Source organism: Euprymna scolopes, chromosome 29, assembly GCF_053919585.1.
Source record: "Euprymna scolopes isolate OS-2025 chromosome 29, ASM5391958v1, whole genome shotgun sequence".
Classification (NCBI taxonomy): Eukaryota; Metazoa; Mollusca; class Cephalopoda; order Sepiida; family Sepiolidae; genus Euprymna; species Euprymna scolopes.
The window spans coordinates 5,303,736-5,328,812 of NC_136510.1; the positions used below are offsets into that span (position 1 = coordinate 5,303,736).

The window sequence follows — 25,077 nt, forward strand, 5'->3', positions numbered from 1 at the left end:
TTACGGCATATCAACCCTTTTCGGGTTATTTAATGCCGAATCCAAAGATTTTGAAGAAAAATTTTTTAGTAGAATATATTTGTTGTTTTCAAGTCGGTTTCTATTTAACCCATAGTTGGAACCCTAACAGGTACTACCACTCCGGGTCAGAGTGGACCTAGGAGCAATGGTAATTAAAGGGTGGCTCCACACTCCCCAAAGCCCGCAAGCTGGGGCCTCACCACTGGATATAGTTTAAGGTCATATCCAGGACCAGAAGGTCAGTGAGACAACACCGTAATGATAGGTAGTGGTGAGAATTGAATAGAAATTTGATTATTGAAGAGGACGATTCAACAAGAACTTGTTTACATTGAACTTGAAAACGACCATGTTGTAATCAGTTGGAAAGCAGTTCCACAGTATAGTGTTCCACAGGTGGCAGTTCTAGGAAAGAAACATTGTTCATGGAATTTGCATTTAGTTTTTGGCACAGATAGACAGTAGGGAAAATTGATGTCTATGGTTAGTGAAAATCTTAATACGAGAGGCATTTTAAAAGTAATGCCTCCTATTTTTTTTGTTCTACCCGAATGGATCAGAGGGAATTGCAAATTGCATTATTGTGATGCATTCATGACTTAAAAGTTTCATCCCTCTGTTGCAGATATTGATGGTATAAACTCTAAGAAAGCAACCCCTGCCATGGACGTGCATCAAAATCAGATGTGTCAGTAACTTTCTCCCTGCAGAAAAATTTGGATCGGTCAACATTCACCAACGTCTGTTAACCATTTGTGAAGTTGATGCAGTCAGCACAGTCAGAAGATGGGTTTGTCGATTTCAGAATGGAAGACTTGAGTGACAAAGCATACTCAGAACGCCCATGGACAGCCACTGTTCATCCCTGGCAAAAGTGCCTTGAGAATAGTGCCGACTATGTAGAAAAATACATTCTTGAGCAGAAAAGTTTGCTCGTTTTAATGGCACTACTCCCATCTTCGTGTCTCTTCAACTTTTTCAGTTAAAAACTTTTCAGGTTATTTAATGCCGAATCCAATAATTTTAGAACAAGTTTTATACTTCAAGTTCTTTATATTTTCAAATATTTATTTATGGAGTTTGGTTTTGTAGAAGGATTTTATTCTTATTTTTATCTTCAATTACTAGTTGTCTTGTCGCGGATTTTGGTGTTTTTGTTCCCTGCAGAACATGCGTACATTTTGCAATGAGAGAGGGAAAAAGTTTTAGCGTTAATGTTTGGTACATTTTAAATAAGGAAATCAGTCGAGAAGTGAGGGAGAGAGAAAGAGAAAAGGAAAGAGGGGGGAAGGTGGGTTGTTGTTTTCGTTTATGGTTTTGCAGGACATAATTAAGTTTTGCAAAAGGGAATAGAAAAACAAAAAAGCATCAATGTTAGGTGCATTTTGTCTCATGAAGCCAATATCTTCAGACAGCCTGATCTGGTAACACTTAGGGTTCATTTGGAAACGATGCATTATTTTTTGGAACGTCCCTTATACTTTTAGTTCATTTGGAATCCATCACTGGGGCTGGGAGTCAAGTAAGGACTGTGGATTTTTATTTATTGCGGACTGTTATCCTCATCTTTTTAGTTGTTGTTTAACGACGTTTCGACCACCTATTCCTCTGGCTTTCGTCAGGTGGTAACCGCAATGGGTAGGAAATCCAAATCTTCAAGTCCAATGTTAACAAATTCCTAATGAACCACCCCCTTAAGTAAACACTTCATCAAATCTCCACACTAACGTAATGTACTTGCAATAACCCTTATCCCCGAGTGGCTTCCGGGCCTTGATAAGTGGTGACCAATGTGTAAAAAAAAAAAAAAAAAATCTCCTCATTGTATCCTCAGCAATTACTGCCTTCCATAGTTGCTGTCGTCTCACCACGTTTTGGCCAAGTAAACCTCTGACCGGCTTTGGGTAGGATTGAAACCGCAGTGGATAGAGACGTTGAATCTCTACGGTTTCAGGTTATGATTGTCTGAAGATAGCGGTTTCAATCCTACCCCAAAGCCGGCCAGAGGCTTACTTGGCCAAAAACGTGGTGAGACGACAACAACTATGGAAGGCAGTAATTGCTGAGAATGCAGATAGGAGATTCGGAGTTCCTATCCCGTCGCGGTTACCACCTGACGAAGGCCAGAGCAATAGTTGGCGGAAATGTCGTGAAACAACAACTAATAAAGATGAGGATAATAGTCCACAATAAATAAAAATTAATAAATAATACTCATCTCAATAATGAATTCCAATTAAATAATATATAAAAACTGGAGTTCTTCGATATTTTCGGCAGACATTTTGGCGGGAAATTTCATTCATTTTGTAAAAATCAGTTTATTCTATTACTGACATTGACCCCCCCCCCGATACCTTTCGAATTAGCAATCAGATACCATCTTTTTTTCATGGTAAATGCGTAACTGAGTTTCAATCTATGCACTTCCCCTGCAAAACATTCACAACAAACACCCGTCTAGCTACAAACACTACCAACAATTTTCCCTACTGTCTATCTGTGCCAAAAACTAAAAGCAAATTCCATGAACAATGTTTCTTTCCTAGAACTGCCACCTGTGGAACACTATACTGCGGGACTGCTTTCCAACTGATTACAACATGGTCGTTTTCAAGTTCAATGTAAACAAGTTCTTGTCGAACCGTCCTCTTCAATAATCAAATTTCTATTCAATTCTCACCACTACCTATCATTACGGTGTTGTCTCGCTGACCTGCTGACATTAATTAACACTTATCCTCGACATCCTCGGGCATCGATAAGTGGTGATTCCTTTGTAAGAAAAATCAAAAACAAAATACAACAGACCAAATACAGCTAACAAATATGATCAGTACAAACCAAAAATCATACAAATGAAGAAAAGGGCCATCAATGAAATTAATAATAGAGCGCTTTCAGAAAAGAAAGCCTCACATAAAGAGGCTGTTTTATGAATTCAGTTTTTTTTTATTAATGAAACAACACTAACCAAAGCCACTCGAGGATATGGGTTAATGAGATTGTAAACTGGATGATGAGTAATACTATGAGAGGCTTAGAAACGATAGGTGGAATGGCATGGGCAGAATTTGAGTACAAGAATGGTTTGATAACTTGTTATTATAACATTGAACTTGTAAATGACCATGTTGTAGTCAGCTGGGAGGCAACTTCATGGTATCGTTTCCAGATAAGTTTTGTTTGGTTTTAGGCACACTAAAGAAAAAAAAAAAGTAATTCTCTTTGCACTGGTTATAACTTGGCAAGCTTTTGTTGAAATTCTTTTTTAAAGAGGGACGCCAGATATTGGAGCACAGTCGAGCACCTACCATAAAGCGGCTGATCAAGAAAGATTAGCAAAATCTCTTCTGTGAGTAGCAAGCTGTAAAGGCGAGAAAAGTTCATCCGCCTCGCTATGTAACATGGCATGGATAAGCGCGTATGTAAATGCATGCGAAATGACCTCACAGGTAAAGAAATGACGTCACAGGTAAAGAAATGACGTCACAGGTAAAGAAAAAAATGACAATAAAAAAAGAGATAGATGTGGAGCACAGAATGAGATAACGTTCGAGATCATGTGAGAGAAAATGATCACAGCCATAACAATGAAGAAATAAATGTGGTTGTTGCAAAGAAAAAGCGAGTTGAAGTTCTTGTCCACTTTGCGACTGAGGCATAAAACCTGTTGGGTGTACGTGCAAAAGTGTGTAACATTACATACATCGTAGCCAATGTTTGTGTGTGCGTGTATATATATATATATATATATATATATATATATATATATATATATATATAGGGAGAGAGAGAGAGAGAGAGAGAGAGAGACAGACAGACAGACAGACAGACAATGAAAGAGATATGTGTGTATGTTTGTCTAAGTTTTATAATTTTCTTATTCTCAGAACTAGCAAGTATGTGTTCTCACAGACATAAATGTCATTGTTACAAAGAAAAAGTGAGCTGAGGTTCTTTTCTATTCTTTGTCCACTTTACGACTGAGGCATACAACGTGTTGGGTCCCAGACAACGTTACAACTAGATTGCAAAATCAATTTTGCATTTTACAAAGGTAAGAAAGCGTGATATCCATCACACTTTCTTATACAGGTAGGGAATTGCATCAGGAGATATACTTTCTTGAATGCTAGAATTGGATATACATTAAAGTAGAGTTTTTTGTCGCACTGACAAAGCTGACTATTTATATTTAAGAAATTATTAAAATAAACTTAATGTACTTAGTTGTAGATATTTGAGCGACTTCATAAAGATTAACTAATTTGCATATTTCTTTGGAAAACGTACTTTAATTAATTATTCATTTTTTATGGTTTCTTATTGGATGATTGGTTTCATTTAACTATTACGCTCAGTTGTATTTATGCATATTTTTACATTGTGCATAATTGCATAGCATTTAGGATGAAAAATTCTACCGCACGCATATGTATTTATATAAGTGAACTTGTCTGTGCATGTGTGTGTGAAACAGTCTCTACCAAAATCCCCTCTCAATCTTTGGTCTACAGACTTGAAACTTTGTATATAGAGGATTTGGACCTGTGGAATTTATTCCGTTTAGTTTTAACCGGTAAAAATAGCTGCTAAGGAGTCAAATTAAAAAAAAGCAAATACATTTTCCATTGTAGATCTGGAGTAAGCCATTTCTATGAGCTTATCAAAGTAAGGGTTAGGGTTAGGATTAATGGAAGAGAATTTTGCACTCTGTCAAGGAAAGGAAAGTAAGAGTGGAATCAGCTGCATCTTGCCAGAAAGTAATCTTGAAGTTATGTAATCGATTCCCCACTTCCTAAAAAAAAAAAAAAAAAAAAAAAAATTGTACAATGAATTGCTAAAAAATAAATAAAATAAAATAGAATAAAAAAAATAAAAATAATTTTTTTTTTTTTAAATACAGGTCTGATGTGAAAACACCGGATCTTACGTTGCCAAAAAAACCTCTTGATTCTGCATCCATGCATAAATCTAAATTTCCTTGAACAAGTGAAACACCGATTGATGCAAGTGTTGGCCTCGGCGGTTCTTTGACTTACCAGCTGTTAAAGACCACACCCATTAAAAGATGAGAGGGTGAGAAATACGTGTGTGTGTGTGTGTGTGTGTGTGTGTGTGTGTTTAAATATACAAAAAAAATAAATAAGTAAAATACACGCTCTCATTTTCTTGCCTCCTCCTCCTCCTCCTCCTTCACGACCTTCTCTTTTTATCTGTGCACAGCATGAGTTGTGGAGAGGGTGAAAAGATGTTGAAATCTCAACTCAGAGTCAAGGAAATGAGGTAGATTAACATCTCTTGCCGATTACTTACATTAGAATCTATTTACAACCACAGCAAGATTGCAACAGTTTCACATAATCATAGGATACACATACACACACACAATTACATAATACACACACACAATTTGTTGATACATCACACTAACAATTACATAATACATATATACATGTAATGAACTTATATATAAATTTAGTTTTTTATGCATTGATATTCATATTAAAAACCATTTTTTCTCTTTCTCAAAAATACAACTTTGTTATATATGGGTTATGGAATTGCATTCATCTGCAAAAGATCTAATAATTTGCATATTCTTTTAAACATTCATTTTAATTAATTCGCCATTAGTTTTTTTCGGTTTTCTTATGGGATGATGATCTTTAGTTAACTATTACGTGTAATTATATTCATGCAGATATTCTACATGATTTATACTTGCGTAATATTTGTGTAAAAAGGTTATAGTAAAAACAAACCTCCTTCTTATATATATTTATGTATGCGCATATACATTTGTTTAAAAAAATGTTGTTTACCAAACTCCTGTCAGTTTTTGGTCTACAGACATGAAGCATAATATATAGGGTATTTGAACCCATGAATAACTTTATATTCGAGTTTTAGCCGAGGAAAATTGGTGCAAAAGTGTGAAAATTAAAAAAAAAAATGGAATTTGCCAGGTGAAGGTCAAACGATGGCATTACGAATATGTATGCGTAAAATAATTATTGGTTCAAGTTTTAATTTTTAACCTCACAGCAAACATGTCTTCATAGCTCAGGCATTAATGTCAAAAGAAAAAGTAAATTGTAAGCTAAACGTTTTGGTTTTGATTCTCGGTGGTGGCGCACGAGTCATTTTTTTTTAACCTTTTAAATCATTACGATATATTGTGTCCAATATAATATAATAATAAATACGAAATGTGCATTAATGAAAATATCACATTTAAGCATATTTTACGATTGGGCAATGCCGGACGACCTGCTAGTATATGTGTATATTTAGGCAGCATTTTTTCCCCTTAGGCATATATCATTAAATAAAATAGACGGTTTTGTCTAATTATTCTATTTTTGAACTTCCCATTTAAAGTCTTCACTTCTGGCAAGAACTGGCTGATGTAATTGCTATATTTATCGTAAGTCAGAGTACTTTCTAATCCTTCATGATTCACCGTCAGGGATAGATTAATTTAACTGGTGTTGAACAATTTGTGTATATTTTTTTTATTGGTCGATTATTTTACTAACTTTACATACATTTCAAGATGTTACTATTATTGGTAAAGTTTATTTTATTAATAAGTTTTTAAAAGTTTTTACTTGTAACGCTTCTAGTATTTCAAGTTTTCATTTATTATTGGTTTGTTCAAGTATTGTCATGTGTTTGTTCAAGTATTGTCATGTGTTTGTTCAAGTATTGTCATGTGTTTGTTCAAGTATTGTCATGTGTTTGTTCAAGTATTGTCATGTGTTTGTTCAAGTATTGTCATGTGTTTGTTCAAGTATTGTCATGTGTTTGTTCAAGTATTGTCATGTGTTTGTTCAAGTATTGTCATGTGTTTGTTCAAGTATTGTCATGTGTTTGTTCAAGTATTGTCATGTGTTTGTTCAAGTATTGTCATGTGTTTGTTCAAGTATTGTCATGTGTTTGTTCAAGTATTGTCATGTGTTTGTTCAAGTATTGTCATGTGTTTGTTCAAGTATTGTCATGTGTTTGTTCAAGTATTGTCATGTGTTTGTTCAAGTATTGTCATGTGTTTGTTCAAGTATTGTCATGTGTTTGTTCAAGTATTGTCATGTGTTTGTTCAAGTATTGTCATGTGTTTGTTCAAGTATTGTCATGTGTTTGTTCAAGTATTGTCATGTGTTTGTTCAAGTATTGTCATGTGTTTGTTCAAGTATTGTCATGTGTTTGTTCAAGTATTGTCATGTGTTTGTTCAAGTATTGTTATGTGTTTGTTCAAGTATTGTCATGTGTTGTCAACTAAAATCTTCCTAAATTGGGACAAGGGAAAGAAATGTTGGTTAATTAGGTGGTTAAATATAGCACTGTTTTCGGACAGATGCATGGTTAATTTCGACAAAGTGGTGGTAGTCAAACCTATGTATATGTTTTCACCTTTTTTGTCGGAAATATAGTCTCCCAAAGGGCATTTGAATTCATAAACTGTTAGTAATATTTAGTCAGTCAGTTGAAAAAAAATTATATAAGTTTTTATACATTTTTACAGATCTGTTTCATTATGCAGAACCAATCAGTTATTATTATGTCAACACACAATGTTGAGTCTATGAATTTCCTTTCTTTTTTGCGATATTATATTGTCATACACTTTTTTCTTTCTAAGCAAAGAATTTCTACTTTTTATGAAGAGTATACGTATGAAAAGATATGGTATTGACATAATAACCATTTGTTTCTGCATAACGAAACGAATCTGTAAAAAATGTACTGAAATTTTAACATGTTAGAGAAGCTGTTTTGCAAGAAAAATAAATATTTGGATTTTGGAACGTAACTATACTGTTATTCTTTTATATATGCTCTATTATTATATTTAACGTACATTGAGCTTCTAAGCAAAAAGGATTGGTATGCACAATGAGTGAAATATAATTGAAAAATATATTTTACCATAAAAAAAAAAAAAAATTAATCAGAATTGGAAATCAGGAATCAAAATAAAAAAAAATAATAATTGGAACTTTTTGGAGTATCAGAATTGAAAAAAATTGTGCCTATTTTCCGATGCCAAAAACGATTCTATTAATTATCTCTTTTGTATTTGATTCTGGTTTAAGAAAAATCTTCCACTGCTGGTAGTAATAGCAAAATCATAAACATTTATTGATTTTAAACTTCAAGTAAAACTAATAGCTATGGACCACCTCCTCACAACTGTGTTTTACTTTTATTTATTGTTTTTTTAGTTTCCTTTTGGAAAACTCAATCATGTTCTGCAAATTAAAAAAATTTGTTTTTCCTTCTACAAAACAGCCAAACCAAACACCATGATTAAATATGTGAAGCTATAAAGAACTTGAAGTTGTGTTTTTACAGTAATCGAGACAAAATAACCATTTTATAATTAAATATTTTGAGATGTATAAAGAATCGGAATCCGGAATTGCATTGGAATCAGGAATAATATTGGAATCATCCCATCACTAATATATATGAATTATAATATCACCGTATAAGAAGACACTGATTTTTCATTTATTGGAATAACTCCTAATATGATGAGCAATGCTGAATATTTCAAACAAAATAATAGTCAAATGCCACAAAAATTGATGAAACCAGAAGTTTGTTTAATTCAAAGTTCCAATTAAGAATTGGTTCATCAATGCAAAATCGTTGATTTCTACACGATAACCTAAACTGAATGGAAAACAAATCATAAACGAGTTTGAAATCTAAAATTTCCACCGACTGAGAAATGGTTCCATGTGTTTTGTCTTTTGAGATTTCAAGACTTTTTTGACGTTTCTTCAGGGTGGGCCTTTCAGAGAAATCGCTCAACATTGGAAATATCTAAAGGCTACTCAGGACTTTCGGAAATTAACATGCTTAGGAATATTGTCTATTTCCTCTGCCATGATAATTCTATCTTTAGTGACAATGAAAGATGGAAGCACACACACACACACACACACACACACACACACACACACACACACACACGCACACGCACACACACACGCACACACACATAAATAAATGAACAGAGATGCAAAGTAGAAATATACAAAAAGTTTTTATTATTCGTCAGAATACTCCAAAACTGGTAGCTAGGTGCTCCTTAATCCGTGGAGTTTTAAAGAATGCAAATTTTTCTCATCAGAGGAAAAACTGTTAGCAAAATAATCCAATAGTCACGCTAATTTTTATTTAAACATTTCTATTTATTTGCATAGGATGAAACTAAAAGTTTTATGATTTGTAGTCACAAAACTTAAAAAACATAAAAATATAAATATGAAAAAATAACTCATGCGGACAGTTCATTCAACAAAAATAACTAACCATAATTGTCATCATATATAAAGTTAAAGGCGCGTTTCTTCACTTTTTATTTACTGTTTAATTTTTACTTTTTCGTTTATATGTGTATATGTACTATGTGCATGTGTGTACTTATATGTGTATATATTTAAAACTGACGTGGCACCTTCTCATTGACAATACCTCCTCCTCCTCCTTTCCTTTTCCATTCCCCTTTCCCCCGTGCATGCTCATACTTTCACTATACCGATGAAGACTGAAGGATCGGTCGAAATTATGTACCTGTAAAAAAAATTTTTTAATTTTTTTTTCATAATATTATTTTGTATTCCTGCACGTCACCAATTGAAAACGAATAAAGAAAAGTTATAAGCTTTTATACTTTTCGTATTCTTTTTTTATACATTTCCATTCATATATATATATATATATATATATATATATATATATATATATATATATATATATATAGTCATCCACATATAGTACTGTTTCACAGCTCATCAGTGTGGCTAGACAAGCAACTACCTCAAGCCAGGATCGAAACCCGATCGCCCAAACGACAGTCGGAGCTTCTAACTGTTGCACTTTACAACTACTGCTATGCTCAATTTGTTTTACACAAAGAGCATCGCTTCATATGCTAATGGTAATTTGTATATCACTTCCCAAATGTTCAACCTAAGATAGGGAGCATTATATATATATATATATAACTACTTCATTTACTCACATAATTTAATATACGAAAGTATAAATTTATGTGTAAACTTGAAGTATTTACTTCAACAGTGCTCAATATGTAGGTAGAGCTAGTTAGTTATAAAATGTATATGGCGTAGAGTGGATGAAACGCGGAATATTCAGTGTAGCTTAATCGGCATATATATATATATATATATATATATATATATATATATATATATATATATATATATATGATGACAATTATGGTTAGTTATCTTTGTTTTACAGCATATCAACTATTTCATGGGTTATTTAATGCCGAATCAAATAATTTAAAAAAAATATTTTTATGCTTCAAGTTCTTTATATCTTCACATATTTAGCCATGGTGTTTGGTTTGATTGTTTTGTAGAAGGAAAAACAATTTTCTTTTTACTTTGCAGAACATGATTAAGTTTTTCAATGAGAAAGTAAAAAAACAATAACATCAATGTTTGGTGCACTTTTGGTGCAGAAAGCCAGTATCTTGAGACATCTGATCAGATAGAACCACATGCCCAAACAGGTCTAATCACTCTAGGTCAGAGTGAACTTGAAAGAAATGGTAACTAAGGGAAAACTCCATGTTCCCCACAGCCCTCAAATAGGGCCTTCATCATTGGGATGTCTTAAGGTTATAACCAGGACTGAAAATTATTGAAATATTTCAACATGATGAAAATGAAAAAGAAAAAGAAAAAAAAAAAAACCATGAACGTTTCGTCTTTATTTCAAGACCTTCAAGATGATTGATTTAAAGTAGCATATATGGACAATATTTGAAAATATGTGGTGCGTTTGTGACATTAAAAAAATATTTTGTTATTTTTCTTTTCAAACAAAACATTCATTAGTATTCAAAATAATGTGGTGCGATTATGGTGTGAAAAGAATCTTCTTGTTCTTTTTTCTTACGAACAATAACCGTTAGAATCCTAAATGTGGGATGCCTTAATGAAAAAAATGAGTGTGTTTTTTTGTTTGCGTTTTTTTTTTCTTTTTTCTAAGTCAAAACATAATTACATCACTTGTACGCTGTTCTACACAAGTACTTTGGAATTGAAGGGGAAAAAAAAGAAAAAAAAAAGACTTTTTTAAAAAATTATTTGGTAGACCCCCCCCCTCCCCGCTACAAAATTTATTACAATAAAATCAAAACTTTGTGACTCTTTATTTTATACAGTAAGTTTGTGAAACATTGTAATAGTACGGAAAAATGAGTGACCATTTTATGTTAATTTTTTTAGAAAGGCGATCCCCCATTCTAAAATCTAAATTATTTTGTAAAAAAAACAAAACGCAATTCTGTAGTAATATAATAAGTGTACACAGAAAAAAAAAATTTTTTTAATCTTAAAAACAAATCGTGAATAAATAAGAAAAAATATTTTTTTTTTAATCTTAAAAACAAATCGTGAATAAATAAGAAAAAAATATTTTTTTTTAAATCTTAAAAACAAATCGGGAATAAATAAGAAAAAAATTTTTTTTTTTAAATCTTAAAAACAAATCGTGAATAAATAAGAAAAAATTTTTTTCAAATCTTAAAAATAAATCGTGAATAAATAAAAAAAAAATATTTTTTTTAAATCTTAAAAACAAATCGTGAATAAATAAGAAAAAAATTTTTTTTTTAAATCTTAAAAATAAATCGTGAATAAATAAGAAAAAAATATTTTTTTTAAATCTTAAAAACAAATCGCGAATAAATAAGAAAAAAATATTTTTTTTAAATCTTAAAAACAAATCGTGAATAAATAAGAAAAAATATTTTTTTAAATCTTAAAAATAAATCGTGAATAAATAAGAAAAAAATATTTTTTTAAATCTTAAAAACAAATCGTGAATAAATAAGAAAAAATTTTTTTTTTTAAATCTTAAAAACAAATCGTGAATAAATAAGAAAAAAAAATTTTTTTTTAATCTTAAAAACAAATCGTGAATAAATAAGAAAAAATAATTTTTTAAATCTTAAAAACAAATCGTGAATAAATAAGAAAAAAAAATTTTTTTTTTAAATCTTAAAAACAAATCGTGAATAAATAAGAAAAAAATATTTTTTTAAATCTTAAAAACAAATCGTGAATAAATAAGAAAAAAATATTTTTTTAAATCTTAAAAACAAATCGTGAATAAATAAGAAAAAAAATTTTTTTTTAATCTTAAAAACAAATCGTGAATAAATAAGAAAAAAAAATTTTTAAATCTTAAAAACAAATCGTGAATAACTAAGAAAAAAATTTTTTTTTAAATCTTAAAAACAAATCGTGAATAAATGAGAAAAAAATTTTTTTTTAAATCTGAAAAACAAATCGTGAATAAATAAGAAAAAAATATTTTTTTAAATCTTAAAAACAAATCGTGAATAAATAAGAAAAAAAATTTTTTTAAATCTTAAAAACAAATCGTGAATAAATAAGAAAAAAAATATTTTTTTAAATCTTAAAAACAAATCATGAATAAATAAGAAAAAAAAATTTTAAATCTTAAAAACTAATTGTGAATAAATAAGAAAAAAATATTTTTTTTAAATCTTAAAAACAAATCGTGAATAAAGAAAAAAAAATTTTTTTTAAATCTTAACAAATCGTGAATAAATGAGAAAAAAATATTTTTTTAAATCTTAAAAACAAATCGTGAATAAATAAAAAAAAAAAATTTTTTAATCTTAAAAACAAATCGTGAATAAATAAGAAAAAAATATTTTTTTAAATCTTAAAAACAAATCGTGAATAAATAAGAAAAAAAAATTTTTTTTTTAAATCTTAAAAACAAATCGCGAATAAATAAGAAAAAAATATTTTTTTAAATCTTAAAAACAAATCGTGAATAAATAAGAAAATTATTTTTTTTTTAAATCTTAAAAACAAATCGTGAATAAATAAGAAAAAAAAATCAAATTGCTTTAAAAAATGTTGATTGATCCTAACCATAGTGATAGATTTTGATCTTGTATTTTTTTTTAAACTCTTTTTCACCCCCAAACAAACTATAATGCCACTTGAATGTAAAGGACGACTATTTGGGATCGTGTCTAAAAGGAAATTGTGGGAGTTGAGCAGCAAGATTTCTATTCACATTACATTTAAATTTCTTCAAGTTAGTACAATCAGAAAAGCAGGAAACAAGGAAGAAATTCCAAAGTCTTGCAGTCTGAGGGAAGAAATTATTAGAGTAGAAGGTTTTCTGGCAACTAGTGACCTCAACAATGAAGAGGTGGGATTTTGCTGCTTGTTGGATTAGTTACATATATGTACATTGAGAAGGCACATGTGTTATGACAATACCATAAAGTATTTGTAAAATAGGAACAGAGATGCAACATTGCAGCGATGGGACAGAGGTTTGAGCTTGGTTGGTAGTGTGGGATCTATTTAATTTAAAACTTTTTTGGGCCCCTATCTGGAGAGAGAGAGAGAGAGTAACCCAGATGGGCAAATGGTGGCCTTGTAAGGATATAGGATACTGTTTGGTATGAACAATTTTCTAGCACAGTAGAGGGCACCCACTTTTTTTGCAGCAGCCTTGGCAATGTCCTCACTGTATTTGTTCCAATTCACGTAGCTGAAGAGTTTGAAGGATGAGCTTCCAAGTAATTGCCAAAATCATGAGTGTCTTTTTTATCTTGCTGAAACAAATCCTGTTATGATATGGCTGAACTAGATTTTAATCACATCCGGTCGAAATATCAAAATAACTTTCATATCTCAATGGACTGTTTACGAAGATAATTGAGTCATTGCCAAATATAAAGAAAATATATAAACGAGAATATATAACGTGATTTATTTAAAACTCAGCCAATATTAATGATATTATTGTTTCCAATAGTCTTTGACTTCTTGCCAGTGGATTCAAACATTGTCAACTTTATGTGAAACTTGTGGTTGAACATCAAATCAGATTGCCTATACAGAAGGACATTGGAGTCCCAACTAGGTTCTTATCCTGAGCACTGTATGTTGAAATGAAAAACGATGATCACTTAGCCCACGTGCATAGATCATGATGTTAAAATCATTTGATCATTTTAGACCTACTTGAGTGACATTTACGCTGTATAAGTGTTAATTTCTACTAAATTCTTGTTGCAGTTCATGCCAACTGAGGGGCATGTTCCTTGCTAATGGAGTCAGAAATGGCTTCGCGGCCGGGTTCGAATCCCTTGATCAACTGTAACCAGGACTCCCTACACTGATGATTTCTGAAATAATGAAACTGTAGGCATTACAAATAATTAATAAAATAATTATATATAATTATTTTATTAATTATTTGATTGAATATAATTGGATTTTACCTTCAATGTGGCAATCTTCAACTAATCTGGATCCGAATATTCAAAGATTACTATTCTAATCGGATACCAAATTCCTATATACTTTTTTTTTGTTTCAACCCTTTTTTCTTTTTTTATGTCCCTTAAAATTTTTTTAATCTTTTAATATATTTTCTATGTATGTGCAGGCAAATAGCAAAATCGTACCAAATCAGAATTAATATTTTGCTAATGACTTTCCTCTGAGGAGATAAGCCTACACTGAAAATCCATGGATTATTTTATTTATTTATTTTTTTTTTTATTACATTTTCACCCTAAACAAGGCACATTGCCACTTTAATGTAGGGGGCTACTATCAGGGGAAACATCTACTGGGGTACTATGTAGGGATTAGGGCAGCGAGATGTTGGTTCACGTTACACTTGAACTTATGCATGTCAGTACAGTTGGGGAAGCAGTGACCTGGAATGGAATTCCAAAGTCTAGCAGTTCTGGGGAAGAAACTACTGGAGTAGAAAGATCTTTTACATCTAGGGATCTCTACAGTGTGGGGGTGGGATTTTGCAGCTTGTCGGGTCTGTCGAGGGTGTTCACGTCGTGGGGGCACAAGTGCTTGCAGTTCTTCAGAGCATTCACCATTATAATACTTGTAGAACAGGCAGAGGGATGCAACGTTTCGACGATGGGACAGAGGCTGAAGTTTAGATGCCAGTTTAGGGCCTATCAGATTTGCGACTCTCTTTTGAACCCTGTCAAGGAGCGAGAGACTAGTAGCCGATGCACCGGCCCAAATATGACAGCAATACTCCATACATGGGCGAATAGTGGCCTTATAGAGGTACAGGATACTTTCGGGTGTTAGGAGTTTTCTAGCACGGTAGAGAGAGCCCACCTTCCTCGCAGCGGCCCTGGCAATGCCCTCGATGTAATTATTCCAACTCATGTTTCCTGTGAACGTTAGGCCAAGGAGCTTGAAAGACGTACTCTCAGATAAAGAGTTGTTGGCCATTGCTATAGGTGGTAGAGAAGGTTTCTTGTAATTATTGAATGAGACCAGTTTTGTCTTGGTGGCATTGAACGTTACCATCCATTTTTGTCCCCATTCCACTACTGATTGGAGGTCATCCTCTAGTGTTTCTGCCATTACTAATTATGGATTAAGGAAATTACTTTAAATGTTGTGTTCTTTTAATTTATTTTTATTTCGGACTATTATTCTCATCTTTATTAGTTGTTGTTTTTGATCTTTTAATGGTTTTGTTTATTCACAACGTTTCGGCCAACTATTCCTCTGGCCTTCGTCAGGTGGTAACCGCGACGGATAGGAACTATAGATTATAGAATAATAGTCCGAAATAAAAATAAATTAATATATATAATGCTCATCTCAAAAATGAATTCCAATTAAGGAATAATATATATATATACCAATCGGTACGGACCCAACTATAGAAGATCAGATAAATAAACGTGGATTTATAAGATCAAAGAATCCAACCTTGATCGCCCTTCGGGGCCCGTGGTGCAGTTGATAGAGACGTTGAATCTCTACAGTTCCAGATGAACATTGTCTGAAGATAGCGGTTTCAATCCCACCCAAAGCGTGCCAGAGGTTAATTGGCAAAAATGTGGTGAGACCACAACAACTACGGATGGCAGTGATGGCTGAGAATACAGTTGGGAGATTCGAAGTTCCTATCCGTCGCGGTTACCACCTGACGAAGGCCAGAGGAATAGTCGGCCGAAACGTTGTGAATAAACAAAACCAATAAAAGATAAAAAACAACAACTAATAAAGATGAGAATAATAGTCCGAAATAAAAATAAATTAATATATAATGCTCATCTCAAAAATGAATTCCAGTTGTGTTCTTTGTTTAAACAATAATTTTTTGTTTTTTTAATTATATTTTTCTAAAAGAAATTTAAAGATAAAATCGTAATTTTTTAATTTGCTCTATCTGGTATATTGAGCAATTTTATTTGGCTGAGATTGTTTTATATAAAAATATCACCTCCCAAAAATATTTTGTAAGATATGAAACCACTAGATTCATTAATCTGTGATCTAATTCATCTCATTATTCGTAATAATTGTATATATATATATATATATATATATATATATGAAATTTTGAAATACGTTCAGATTACAGCTTGTATAATACTGTAAACTTAAAGTCCATATAAATATTAGTATCAATATTTATAAAACAATCTTAACCAGATAAAAAAATTAAATATACAAGATAAAACAATAGTATGAATAAAAATTTGGAATTAAATTCAGTAAATAAAAACAAAATTGTTGTACATTGGATTTAAACTCTGTAAATTAAAATTTAGTTTTTTTCCTTATTCCATGGAGTTTTTAATGAATGGCTCATATCATAGGAAACGTATTTAGCAAAATGATATTATTAGCAATCTATAAATGTTGCTAATTAGCACATAAATTTAAAAAAAAAAAAAAACATAATTGTATGAAAAAGTGACAAAAATTTCTACATTTTATCAACTTTTCATACAATTTTTTAAACAATTTTTATTTGTATTCCTTGTCGCAAAATAAAGTTGTTGTAAATTTAAATTTACAAAGTCTAAATTCAAATTTCTTATATTATATCTCTATCTCAAATATTGAGCTTTTTCATTCGGTTGGTATTGTCATATAAATATTTATACTTGCTTTATTAAGTTTAAAGAATTATTCTATTTGTAAACTGTAAAAAAAATTCTTGAATATATATAGGGCGTTCAAAAAGTAATGTCTTTTTTTTTTATTTTGATGAAATGGATCATAGGAGATTGCAAATTGCATCGTTATGATGATTGCACTTATGCATTCATGAACTGCAAATTTAATCTCTCTGCTGCAGATATTGACAGTGTGAGATTCTAAAAAAGCAACCTCTGTCGTGGACATGAGTCAGAAGCAGAGATGTGTCATTGAATTTCTGGCAAAGGTGCATTAAAAATGGTGGTAACTATGGTTGGTTGTTTTTGTTTTACAGCATATCAACCCTTTTCAGGTTATTTAATGCCGAATCTAGTGATTTTGAAGAACGATTTTTTAATAGAGTATATTTGTTTTTTTGTTTTTTTAAGTCGGTTTCTATTTAACCCATAGTAGGGACCCTAGCAGGCACTAACTACCACTCCGGATCAGAGTGGACCTGGGAGCTAATCTCTCCCTCTTGGATAAGGTCCAAAAAAGTCTCCAATCTAATCGGTCCTGCTTTGTCAACTAAGCTCCAACCCCTGTCCCATTGTCGCAATTTTGCATCCTTGTGCCTGTTTTACAAGTATTTTAATGGAATCTGCTCTGATGAACTCGTTGCACTTGTGTTACCCTCGACGCACATATCCCTGACAAACTCGCTTAGCAACAAAATCACACCCCTTCACTGTTTAGATTCCTAAATGCCAGAAAGTTTTCTACTCTAATAGTTTTTTCCTTCGAACTTTGAGACTCTCTTCCTGCTACCTGATTCCCTGGCTGTATTGATATGCAGAAGTTTAAATGTAATGTAAACCAACATCTTCCCTAGGCATGGTCCAAAATAGTAGCCCCTTTTGTCCAAGTGGCAACATGCCTTGTTTGTGGCGAACGTAAGTAAAAAAAAAAAATTTTTTTTAATATACAAACCTAAAACCAACTGTAGTCTTCCTTTGTATTTATTTATTTATTTTTTAATTTTTTAGTGTCTTTGATTTTATCCTTAGCCTTCTTGTTCAAACGATTTCATCATTTCTAACAAGATGATCATAATGAAGAAATAAGATGGCACTTTTTTTAAATATCATAAAATTATTAAAATTTGAAATGTAAAAAAACAAAAACTTATGTGCCCCCCCCCACGTTAAAAGAAATATTTATTTACTTTTTATTGTATGAAATAAACTTTCGCCTCGATCGAAACATTTTCAAGCACGTTTTTTTTTTTTTTTTTGCTTTCTTTTTTTACTATAAGATGTTGAAGGACTGTTGAATTCGCTTATCTCTTGACCTTTGCAAGAAGTCTAAAGACCTCTAAGACTGAAGACTGACCAGTGTCAACACCACCATGTCTTTCATGGACAACAATTTCCTTCCTTTTTTTTCTTAAAACTGGCCTGGCGTTACCTCAAAAGGGAAATCCTGTGTCCAAGCAAAAGCAACTTACACAAAATGGTGACTTGGCGTGTTTTATTAGGAGAATCGGATATCTGAGAGTAAAAAACGGTTTTCAAGCACAAAAAAAAAAAAAAAAAATAGCATCGGGTAATATACTACTTATGTGACCTTGGTATACACATACTTGATCTACGCTAGCATCTATTTATATCATCCTGGCTGAATAGATTTTGAGCTCATCAGCACCTACCCAAATGTGGCAGCAATATGTCATACTTCTAAAACCTTATTTCCTATTTTAACTCTTACCTAAGTGATCACTTATCAATAGTTGAAATGGAAGTTAGGTTAAGGAAGAATAAGAATTTTAAAAGTATGGAGCACTCTTGCTGGTGAACCAACCACTCTCTTTGACAGGCTACAAAAAAAAAAGAGTCCTTAACTTAATAGGTCTTGCACTGTGTAATCCAGCCTGTGTTGCATCGCTGTACTTGTTTTACAAGTACTTGCATATAAGTACTCTATTTTTTGTACCTCCCCCATCATCAACATAAATACTTCCGACCAACCCGACTACTAGCAAAATCCCTCCCCACCACCGTCATCGTAGATGATGTCAGCAGATATCCATAAACTCATATACTCTAATCGTTCTTTTCATCAGAACACTTGCCTTTGGAATTCTCTCTCTGCCCTCCGTACTGTACAAACATACATGAAATTAAATGTAATGTGAGCAAACAACTTGCTGCACAACTCCCCACTTAGAATGCGCCTCTATACTGTACCTATAGTAGGTTGCAATTACTTACTATAGAGACAAATTTCATACAGAACGGGTAGTCTTAGCGAGTGCACCTCAATCAGTATCATTTGCTTAACACAATGAAGAGTTGCCCAATTCCAGAAGAAACCATCACGCTGTTCAACAGTTCATCCATCACATGCCTGTCGTGACCACGTACCCTGGGAGGGGGGGGGGAATAAATGAGTACTTAACCTTGCTCAAGGATCTCCCATTGGATAACGGAGGAGGAGAAGAAGATATCTTACTGCTCCTGTTGGTAAAGTGCTCCCACGCTGCCATCCTATACAGCACCTAGTATTCCCAAATTGTTACTCATCTAATACTGGCCAGGTTCATCGTTGCTTAACTTTGGTGATCTAGTGAGAACCAGCGTGTCAACATGATTATGCCGTATGCCTTTATTGCATCCACATTGCCATTACAGGGGGGGGGGTAATCGACTTTACAATCTAATCAGGAAAATGAGTTCTCACAGTCTTTCTTTACTCTGTCATTATTATAACAGGTGCGCGACTGAGCTCCAATTTTTTGTTCCTCCTCGTTAGACATTTGCAGCAAGAACTCATCTTCCACAACTGAATACCCCATTTTGGAAAACTGGACACTCGCCACATTAAAAACTGACCTTGTGTTTAACTATGCCCTCGCAAATGAATAGGGATCTACAACTTCTATAATGAACCGCCCCCTTAAGTAAACACTTCATCAAATCTCCACACTAGCGTAATGTACTTGCAATAACCCTTATCCCTGAGTGGCTTCCGGGCCTTGATAAGTGATGATTACTGTGTAAAAAAAAAAAAAAAAAATTTTTTTTTTTTTTTTTTTTTTGCATTTTCATCCCAAAGAAGGCACAGTGCCACTTTGATGTAGGGGCTACTATCTCAAACATAATTAGCTCGACAAAAACATTTGTTTTGTTTACATTAACAATAATGCTAATACTTCGTGCCAGCTGATGATGATTCCTACGTATGCTTAAATATGTAGTAAAATAATTACACAGTGCTGTACACAAAGGAATATATATATATATATATATATATATATATATATATATATATATATATATATTAAAACAGATGTAACAAATTTAAACTTTATTGTCCATTGGGTATAATTAATTAGCTTCCGGTTTTAAAATCAGAAATTCACAAACGGTGTTTCTCAAAAAAACAAAAACAAAACAGTCCCCCGTCATTTTAGATCACTTAAATTTGAGCAGAAATTTTAATTTTACTAGTTTGTAAGGATTTTGTTTAGAGAGTTAACCAGATTTCTTTTACCACTAACCATAAGTTTGAGCTACAAAGTGGTAAAACCACACATAATCGCCTAAAAGAGTAGAACGCCCCCCCCCAACAAAAAATTGCTTTATCTATAAATATAAAAGCGAAAATGTATGTATGTATGTATGTATGTATGTATGTATGTATGTATGTAGGTACGCTTCTCGATGTCCACAAAAGGCTTCTTTCAGAGAAGCGCCTGCTCGGTTTGGTTCACAACTTCTCAAAACTTTTTATATCATCTATAAATTGTAATATCTCAGAGTTAACAACGGAGCTCGCCTGTCTATTTAATTTTATTGACTTTCAAACGTTAATTATTCCACATTTCCCGCATCGGCACGCGTTACATTCGGTTTTCGGTATAAAAAAAAGTGAAACTCGACTCTAATCACAGGCCGAAAGCCAGTTGTCTCACAAGAGCTAAATAACGTTTGCTCAATGTCGACTTCGTCATATCAGACTGTAGCTTTCATTTTGCTCCTCCTAACAAACAGGGAGCAGGTTTTTAAAAACAAACAAACCGATTTATTCACCTCATTCAAATCTGTCCCACACAAAATGCTAACTGCTGAATTCCTCTCGCCGTCACGTCAATCAAAAATGCGCACCTGTTTTTTTTTTAACACTTTACTATTTTCCAACTGCGCATCGTGAAGGCTTCTTTTTTTTTCACAGGCACCTGTTTTTTGTTCACATTTTCGGGTTTTTTTCACATACCCCGAAAAACACCTGGGCAACGCCGGGTAGCCCTTGCTAGTCTATATATATATAAAAGCGAAAATGTATGTATGTATGTTTGTTTGTGTGTATGTATGTGTGTATGTTTGTGTGTCTGCTAAAAACTTTCGACACAAGCGACGAAAATTCACAAACTCGGTATCATATCGAAGCCCCATCCTTCGCTTGAAAAATATCGAAAAATTGGCCAAAAACGTGAACTTTTTCACACCGAAATCGACAATTTTCCACGGGGGAGGGGGGGGGTCAATAAAAACGGGTTTCTCGTAACGATGCCCGATTCTACGCATGCGTCAGATGACGTCATGATGTCGTGACCTGATTTACTTTAAATAGTTGAAAAACCAAGTAAACTTTATCTCCGTCGCTTTAGCGCAGTTGGTTAATGCGTTTGTTCATTATCCAAACGATTTGGGTTCGAATCGTGGTGTGAGATGATTTTTTTTTTTCGATTTTTTAAATTTAAATATTGAACCCTGTATTATTTAAGCCATTTTTCACGTAACATTCGTTTCCGGGTATCCATCGATTTTTTAAATTTTAATATCGAAACAGGCTTATTTAAGCCATTTTTCACGTGTTCGTTTGCCTTACGTTAGATTTTTTTGTGTTTTTTTTTATGTTTTGATTACCCCCCCCGCTTAATTAAAACGTTGTTTTCTTTTCTTACTTCGCTTATAACAATGCTTACATCGTCGTCGTAACGCTCGACGACTTTCAAACATCTTTCACTAACTCATTTTGGCTGGCCGATTTTATTTTCAAACTTCGCCTCAGGGCTTAGGGTTCCATCCTACTCCCCCCCCCCGGTTTCTTTTTTATTTAACACCACACACACCTATAAACACCCGGGCAACGCCGAGTACCCCTGCTAGTCTATATATATAAAAGCGAAAATGTATGTATGTATGTGTGTATGTTTGTGTGTCCGCTAAAAACTTTCGACAGACAGAACAAAAATTAACAAACTTGGTATCATATTGAAGCTCCACCGTCCGGACGACAAATATCGAAATTTTTGCCCAAAAGGACAACTAGAAGTGGGTCAGCTAACCGATTTTCTGCAGGGGGGGGGGCAAAAAAGTGACATTTTAATATTAAACATTACGTATTTTTAAATCGATTTATGAGTGCCCCCCAAAAAGAGGGCCACAACTCTACCACATAAAGTGTACACGGGGTCCGGTTTTTTTTTTTAGTCACCCTGTATTCAAAAACCGCTGAGTCATGTCATGTGATCTTGACGTCAGCAAGCTGTAATGGCAGTCTGTATATAAAAACATTGCATATATTGGTTTTTATCGGTTAAAAAAAGGCAACAATCATACAAATTAAACTATGAACTTTTACGTTATGAAAACGTTACCAAAGTTATTAGCAGGTTAAAAATAGTAAAATCCGAGACTTAAACCAAAAACAATAAACAAAAATAAGTAATTAAAAAAAAAATTAGGCTTAAAAATATTTAGCATGAGACGACCGATGTCTGTTTTCACAATAAAACAAAAACAAAAACAAACGGCCATTTTCTTTTTTTTTTATATTAGTTACACTATGACCTGATTCTATTTAGAGGGAGGAAGGTGGGAGGCATAATATGAGTTAATCAGCGTTTGTTTACTTATACATTTTAATATAATACGAAATGAGAGTTAATGGATTTGGTGACATCCCAGGCAAAAATTCTCCTTATTTTCGAGTAACGTTTTTTTTTTTTCTCTACAGCTTGAGATCTCAGGTATGACCTCCTTCTTATTTTCTTAGTGGGGAGGGGGGTCGAAAGATGAAACCGCTTTAATTCTAAGAACAGGTACTACACTTTGATCTTAGCCAAAAGACCAAGTAAAAAAAAAGATGCGTATTATATATTTTTCGTATATTAAATTAAGACAAGATGTCATATTCCAAACATCACAGCCTGGGATTAGATAAAATTCATGGAATTTTTCCTAGCAGAACACTCGGTGTCGCCTGGGATTGGAAAAAATTGGTTGATATAATTAGCCGATGTAGGTGGAAATACATTGAATGTTTCCTAAGATGAAACCGCTTTAATTCTAAGAACAGATACTACACTTTGATCTTAGCCAAAAGACCAAGTAAAAAAAAAGATGTGTATTGGATAAAATTGGTGTATATGTACTAAAAAAATAGCCAACGTGGCCCGGAATTGTATGACATAGCACTAGCATGACATATATACTAGCTGATTACCCGGCATGGCCTGGGATTGGATAAAATTCATGGAATTTTTCCTAGCAGAACACACGGCGACGCCTGGGATTGGAACAAATTGGTTGATATATGTACTAGCCAAATGCCCAGCGTCGCCCAGGATGGATTACATAGGTGGATATCTGTACTAGCAAAATACCCGGCATAGCCCAGGATTGGATAAAGTAGGTGTATATGCACTAGCAGAACAGCCGGCGTTGCCTGGGATTGTATGACATAGGTGGATGTGTACTAGCAGAATAAGTATAGGTCCGATTCGACAATTTTGAAGGTGCTTGTGCAATATAGGTCCCATTTGACAATTTTGAAGGTGCTTGTGCAGTATAGGTCCGATGTGAAAATTTTGAAGGTGCTTGTGCATTATAGGTCCGATTTGACAATTTTGAAGGTGCTTGTGCAGTATATGTTCGATTTGAAAAATTTAGAAGGTCCTTGCGCAGTATATATATGTTATAATATGCAAGTGACCTCCCTTGGATGTAGCTTCATTATCAGATTCCATTAGATTAATATATAATCATTGTTATAATATGTAAGTGACATCCCTTGGATGTAACTTCATTGTCGAATTCCATTAGATTAATATATAATCATTGTTATAATATGCAAGTGACATCCCTTGGATGTAGCTTCATTGTCGAATTCCATTATATTGATATATAATCATTGTTATTATATGCAAGTGACCTCCCTTGGATGTAGCTTCATTGTCGAATTCCATTATATTAATATATAATCATTGTTATTATATGCAAGTGACCTCCCTTGGATGTAGCTTCATTGTCGAATTCCATTAAATTAATATACAATCATTGTTATCATATGCAAGTGACATCCCTTGAGTGTAGCTTCATTGTCAAATTCCATTAAATTAATATACAATCATTGTTATACAATGCAAGTGACCTCCATTGAGTGTAGCTACATTGCCGAATTCCATTAGATTAATATACAATCATTGCTATAATATGTAGGTGACCTCCCTTGGATGTAGCTTCATTGTCGAATACCATTAGATTAATATACAATCAATTGCCATAATATGTAAGTGGCCTCCCTTGGATGTAGCATGTTTGTCGAATACCATTAGAATATAAAAATCATTGGTGTAATATGCAAGTGACCTCCCTAGAATGTAGCTTCATTGTCGAATACCATTAAATTGATATACAATTATTGTCATAATATGTAAGTGACCTCCATTGAGTGTAGCTTCATTCTAAAATTCCATTATATTAATATACAATTATTGTCATAATATGCAAGTGACCTCCCTTGGATGTAGCTTCATTCACGAATACCATTAGATTAATATACATTCATTGTTATAATATGCAAGTGACCTCCCTTGGATGTAGTCTCATTGTCGAATACCATCAGATTAATATGCAATCATTGTAATATTATGCCAGTGAACGCTCTTGGATATGGCTTCATAGCTGGATATTTGTACTAGCACAATACCCAGCGTTGCCGGGGATTGTATAAGAAAGGTGCATATATGTACTAGCAAAATACCCGACGTTGCCTGGGATTGAATGAAATAGGTGGG

General features: G+C 32.9%; 1 protein-coding gene across 3 annotated transcripts in view; it reads right to left on the reverse strand.

Moving 5' to 3' along the window:
* LOC145252464 (protein bicaudal C homolog 1-B-like) overlaps positions 1-25,077 on the reverse strand; it is a 481,249-nt gene that overhangs the window by 142,892 nt on the left and 313,280 nt on the right. The gene's annotated exons all lie outside the window — the stretch shown is intronic.